Below are 6,904 nucleotides of genomic sequence, written 5' to 3' on the forward strand. Positions count from 1 at the left end.
AAACCGGTCTTTCTCCTCACTGGGTGGATAGAAAATTCTAGGCTTTGCTGGAGACATTAAGAAATCAAGGCACCCCTCCCACTCTAGGGAAACTTTAACCCTTTTCATCTTGCCAAGGGCTCCTGCCTTTTCACAACATTGTTTTATTTAAGTTTACTAAATAGCTACGTGTTTATTCCTTTCCTTCTCTGAACCAGCGCTGTGAGGAAGGTGAAACAGATCTGATAATCTCTGTTTGGCAGATGGGAAAACTAAGGCTCACATGAGTAAAGATATTTCCCTAGGGCCACACTGCTGCTGTTAGTGCCCCAGTCTCCTGATCCCCAAAATACGACTTGGCTGGTCTAACGACATTTGAGCCACTAGGAAGAAGCTGCCAGAGGTTCCTGAGCTGCCTGAGGAAAACAACTTATGGTTAACAAGGTAACCCTGGGAACACACAGCCTCTTCTGGTCTCCTGTGAAGGGGATCTGAGAGAGAAGCACACATTCACTTAGTGTATCACTTGGAACCACCCTGCTGCTATGCTGGCCAGCCTGGGCCCAGTTAAGCTGTCCCATCAAGGGGAATGACAAGCTTATATTTGAATAAGACACAACATCTCAGTTCCAAGTCCCCAAACTCTGGAGGTAGGGAGTTTGGGAGGCCAATGATGTGGTCCTGTTTTAACCTCACAGGGAATTAAGAGAGCCTAATTCATAAAGATGTTAACCGTGGTAACACTGACCATAATGGGGCCCTGAAAGATTCCATGTTCCCAATCCTTGTTGGACCTAGTGGGCTTCAGCACACACAGGAACCTGTTATAACAGACACTACTTGCACTCCTGAAGTAGGCCTTCTTTGTCAAAGAGGAGGCCAGGACCCCAGCATCCAAGCCCATTTAGAGAGAGCGGGGGCAGACAAGAAAAAGGGTGGACAGAAAAGACTCTGTGAACAGAAGTTTAATAAGGTGTCAAGCCTCTGGTCTGGCACCAGGAACCCTAGAGCTCTTGACTGGGGGCCACTGGAGGTTGGAAGTTGGGGTTGCTTCGCTGACTGCTGTGTTGAACGGGCAGCCATCTGGTATGGTTTCTGATGACCCACTGCCAGGCAGCCAAACACTTTCAGACCTGGGATTTCATTGCATCTTCCAAATACCCCCAACAAAGTAAGTCTTTTACAGGAGACAAAATGGAGGCCAAGACAGGTGAGTAAATTCTCTAAAGTCGCAAAGTGTCAGAGTCTGAATATAAACTTGGAAACTATTCCCACAGCAACATGGGTCTGGGATTCTGTCTCAGAAGATGTAAGAGTGCCTGTAGTTCTTCAGATTCCTGCAGCCCTCCTGTCCCTGTCTGCTGCTGCAATATAAAGACCTGTGAGGGAAATAGGGAACAGTGCTTCCCTTGATCTTGGATGTGGCAGGCTTGCCTGCCTTTTAATCTGGAAAGATTCTATGGAAGGAGTTAGTTCATCCTCAACTAGAAATTTAGGACAAACCTGACAAAGAGCAACTATTCCCTTTGGTTGAGCAAGAAAAGTCTTGCTCTAAATAGTTTCCTAGAAATCTCCCTGAGTCTGGGTCCAAGTTGAACAGCTTTCTGCTTGCCCCATTACCATCCATCATAAAGTAATTTAGATTAGCCACTGGCCAAAGGGATAGTGAAGGCCATTGTGTTTATGTCCCAGCCTCATGGCTCTTACTTACCCTTACACAAGGAGAAATGGTTCTGCCCTCACTCACTCCTCTGATGATAGTGTGACTCATGTTTCTCCCACCCCCTTGGAGCCCTAGTGACCCAGTGTTATATGATCACTAACTGAGGAGAGGGAGGCTGAAACTGGCTTCATGGTGGAAAGGCAAGCTCCAGCTTTCTGAGAGACCCTCATCCAGCCAGTCAGTCATGCAACCACCAATCTAGCCAGATATCTGGCCCACCGTAACTGCACTCTTACTCACTGCCTGATAATGTTCCAGGGCAACAAGGGTGAACAAGTGAAGTCTGTGCCTCTAGGAGTGTGCAGCTGATCCAGGGCAGATTAGATATGCACAGCTAAGTGTGGTACAAGGCATACAATGATCTGTCCTGTGAGAGATCCAGGGAGAGTGCCGTAAGATAGGGGTGTCGGGGGCTAGTTTAAAAAGGTACATAGGGAGTAGTACCCCAAGCCACAGGAAATGAAGGTCTGGCATGATTTGAGTTTCTGGGGGTAGGATGATCAAAAGAAATTGTTTCCTCCAGCTGAAGGACCATGGCAAAGAGAAATAGTCGGGAAAGCAGCGTTCTGGAGGAATCAGGGACGCACTTGGAGTTTGCCCCACAGGATCACTTTGTGGCTTTAATGGAGAGAGTGGCCTGGGGCTCAGCCTGTCATCCCTCATTTCCTTCCCTTGGGCAGGTCTCCAGAAATTTCTGGGTATAGCAGAAACAGTGCCCATCCAGGTAACCTGAGGCCTTTTGGCTCTGGATGGGGGGAGAAACACAAAAGCGGGAGAAGGGAGAGAGCCAAGAGCAGGGCGCAGTGCTAAAGGAAGGCAAGTGAGAACATGCAGGGTCAGCTGGACCCTCCCACTCAGCCCAGGTCACATGGACAGCAGACTCTGCCATGCCTGCTTCTGCCCACTCTGGGACACAGAGGCCCCAGACCGGGAAGTGCATGTGCTCCTCAGCCGGCTGACGTCTGGCCTTCACCCAACCTGGTCTCCCTGCCCAAGCGGCTCCCCGCTTTGATGAGATATTATTGTGTTATCTCAGTGGGAAAAAAAAACCTCAAACAGGAAGTCCAGCAGGTTATCTCTCTCTTTTACCCTGAGGGGTGGCTCACTATATGCTGCGATGTGATCATTGATAAAATATTAACAGTTGTTATCAGGCACAGCAATACAGGAGCTGTAGTCTGACCACCTCCTCCACCTCACACAACCCACCACTTTCCCGGGAATTCCTAGTTAACTCTTGCCTACAATTCCCTGCTCTATGCCTCATTTCTCCACAAGACAAGCAGGTGTCTGTATTAGGGCTTGACAAAGCAGGAAGTCACTATACAAGGGCAAATCATCAGGTCCTGCTTTCCTGTCATTTCTGGTCTCATTCCTCCAGAACTTTCCATTTGCAAATGTGGCCTTGTGGAAAACCACATGCCTTCAAACAGAAATTAGGGAGTATAATAGGTTGTGGAATTAGATGCCAAGTGAGGATGAGTAGTATGGCAGGCAAGCCAGCATTTCAGTGGTGGCTCCTGTTATCTACCAGGCCTTTCAGAGTCTCTGATATTTGACAAAATTCTGTGTGGGTTGCTCAGGAGAAAGGCCAGTCACACCAAAGGTACAAAGGGAAGCAGCTCCTTGCACCCTCTTCACTTGTGCTTATTTCTGGAATTACCCAATAGGATACAAGAGGGTGGATCAGCATCCCTCACAAAGGGTAACTCATGATATTGTAGACTACTCTGTTGGTTGAAGGACACTGAATGGCTTGACAAAAAGCAAGTAAATATTTTCTGGGAAGAGAAACATAATCAGCCATAGATTAACCATTAACATCAGAATTTTCACTAGTTTCTCAGTTTAGCCCTAAAAGGAGCCAGAATGAGAAGATGAGTCCAATGAGTTTACAAAAACTGAACACCAATTCAGAGACAATGGACACTGGGACTGGGGGAGCAGGGGACCTCTCTGAGTAACACATGTATCCTTCAACTGATTGCACAGCCTTGAAAATGGAGACAAGTAGAAATCAAGAAAAAGGCAGACAAGATGAGAAACGTGGTGCCACCTTCCCCTTGGCAATTCAAGAGGCATCTTGTGTGGTTAATTTTACTTCTCTGCGTGTAATAATAAACCAGCATGTTCTCAAGTGTCACTTTCTCACTTCTCAAGAGACTTGCCCAACTCAGCACTGTCTGCACAGGGGTGGAGGGGGTACAAAGGAGCCAGTTGGAACACTGACAGGAAGAGGCCAATAAGTCCAAGACCTCCTGGAGTGTAAGAGGAGGATCTTGATGACTGTTTTCATATCAGGAAAGCTGCCAAGTGACAGCCTTGAGTGAAAAACCCAGTCAAGAGGAAATAAATTTCCATGTTGTTTAGAAGGATATTCGTTATTATAAGTGAACAATTTCCTGATCATGAGAATAGTTAAACATTGTGTGGGATTGTGGAACTTTCTTCCTTGGAAACTGCTATTAGCATGGCCTGGCTTTAGCATTTTCTTACCAAAAGGAAGAAGACAAGACTAATCATTTACAAGACAGGCAAAGTGGTGTAGTGGGAAAAGACCCTGGGGCTTTGCAGTCAGGCAAACCTGGGCTTGGTTTTGCCTCTGTACTCTCTAGCTGGGTGGCCTTGGAAGAGTCACTTCAGTTCTTTACACTTTAGTTTTCTCATCTATAAAATGGTAGGTCCTATGGTTAACTCTTTCCTAAGCATATTAGTGACCCAAATGGTAGTGTCAAAATCACAGCAAAATGTGTGTCTCCGGGGAATGGTGACAAATGACAAAATACATTTTCTATGACATATCTGAATGTACATTAGCAAGGGGATATTCTTTCCTGGGCCAGAACTTCTCAAGATTCTTTCCAAAAGTCTGAATACTATGAAGACCTTGAATAGGCTTGTACTCATTGAATTTCATTAACAGAAGCCAGAGAAAAAGCAGACTTGAGAAGCTGCAGAGGAAAGGGGTGGTGATGGCTTTTGACCTTCATACACATCTGTGAAAATCTGGGGTGGAACAGAACCACAATTAGTCCAAGGGAGCTAACTGGGGTGAATTTCCCAAATGCAGTGACAACTGGAGAGATTTCAACAGCCACTTTCCTAATTCACAGCCTAAAAAGGCTCCCAAGTTAAGCAGATTTGGCATAGCCCCCTTCTTACTGGCATTCCCAAGATCTTGGTCCATTCTGCTCCTTATGCTCCAAATCGAATAATTCATTCTTCCTCAAACCCTCTTAGGTGTACTTTTATTCACCCCCCAACTCAATCTTGTATATGCTTATACTATTCCCTACTCCTAGAAATTCCTCCCACACCCCTCCATCTTTCCAATCCTTACAGGTTTTCACAGCCCATCTGGAAGAACAGGCCTTTGGGGAACATTTTCCTGAGCATCTGCCTAAAGTCATCTTTCCTGTCCCTGAGGACTCAATAGGCAGATGTATGGAATGTATTTGGCATGAAGAAGGCACCCCAAACGTTTGAACAATTCTTATCTATAAGTGGGTTGGGGATTCTGGTGATTCAAATAAAAAACTTTGGGCTTGGGGATGGAGACAAGTAACAAAATACATTTTCTTCTGCAGACTTTAGAGTGCATTAACAGTTGTTATCATGCACAGCGATACAGGAGCTGTAGTCTGACCACCTCCTCAGGAAGTGAATGCTATTCATGTCTCACAATGACTAAAGCTTTAATATACCCAAGACTATCTAGTCAGTTCTTTCAAATTGTCTAGTTTATTATCCAACCATGCACCTTGATTCAGAAAGTACGCTTCCTGAACTTCCTCTCTGCCTAAGATAAGTCACGAATTAGGGATGCCTTTGTCACCCAGCACAAGTTTTATTCTTTTGGGGACATGAACCTTGACTTAGCCTAAGCACTCTCTACCTCACTCCCAAAACAGGACTACAGAAAGAGGTTTGAATTCATAGTAGGCAACTCTGAAATACGTTCTATCTGGAGATTGCCCTTGGGAACTGGGAGGCAGCTGGTTAAGCCTCTGACTCTAAATTGTTATTTCCGCTTAATTGAGATCATTGGACATGGGCAAGCACATCTTCCTGTCTCCTGGGGCTGCAGAATCTCTAACCTAGTCCTCTGCTAGATGACTGTTCATCCAAAAAGCATGTACTGACTTCCTAACATGTGCTGGGAACTATTTCCTTGAGGTCTATTCTTGTTCTTTGCTAACAGATAGCTCTTCTTTGTTCTCTTGAAATAAACTATCACTGCTCTTAGAAAAGGTGAACAGAAGACTCCTCAGACCTTTTTTTCCCTTTTTACTCTCAAGATCTGGTCTCTAGACTTCACCTGATTATATTCTGTAATTCTCAGGGTTTTAGAATTGCATGCTAGGGAGGCTCCCTTTTTATGATATTCAGAGTGTCTGTGGTAAAGAACACCCATATTCCCTTTCTCCTTTAATAGCCTTTCTAATTACCCAAATCAAAGATCAGCTAAAGAGAAACATTAGGCCGCTCCAGCTCATGGGCATTGCCCCCTGTATCCTATAGAACTTCTTATTGTCACAGTTTTTCACTTTCAGAGTTTCAAGTCCAGGATTGTTATCTATTTTGCTCATACTGTGTTTGTCCAATCCCTTCTATGGATGAGGCTTTGTTTTAGGCTCTTGAGGGAGATGGAGATATGAACAAAACTTCCATCATTAACTCACTCATTAACAATTATTTATTATCTAATTTCAGGTACTGTGATAAGCTCTGGCATACAGTGCTTGTCAAAGATCGGTATGGCTCTTCCCCCCATCACACTTACTAGTGAAAAAGGCAGAGACCATGTGTGCTGTGTTCATCACTGTACATCACACAGCATGTAGTAGGTACCCAATAAATACTTGTTGCATGAGTGAAAGCAAACAGCCTACCATATAACTGCAAATTGTGAGAAGTGCTATGAATTAAACAAAACAGGAAATAGTAATAGAGTAAAAAAGGCTGTCAGTGAAGACCTGAGGAAGTTGACACTTACACTAAGACCCGAAGGATTAGAAATAGCCAGCCATGCCAGGACTAGAGATATGAGCATTCTGGGAGGGAGGGGGGAACAGTACAGATAAAGGCTCTGAGGTAAGACTGACGTTATTTCAGTGGGAAGACCACAGTGAGCAAGGGGAAAAGTGAGATATGATGAAGAGTTATGAGACACAAGGTAGGAGGAGGTAGGGGTCTGGCAGG

Source organism: Manis javanica, chromosome X, assembly GCF_040802235.1.
Source record: "Manis javanica isolate MJ-LG chromosome X, MJ_LKY, whole genome shotgun sequence".
NCBI lineage: Eukaryota > Metazoa > Chordata > Mammalia > Pholidota > Manidae > Manis > Manis javanica.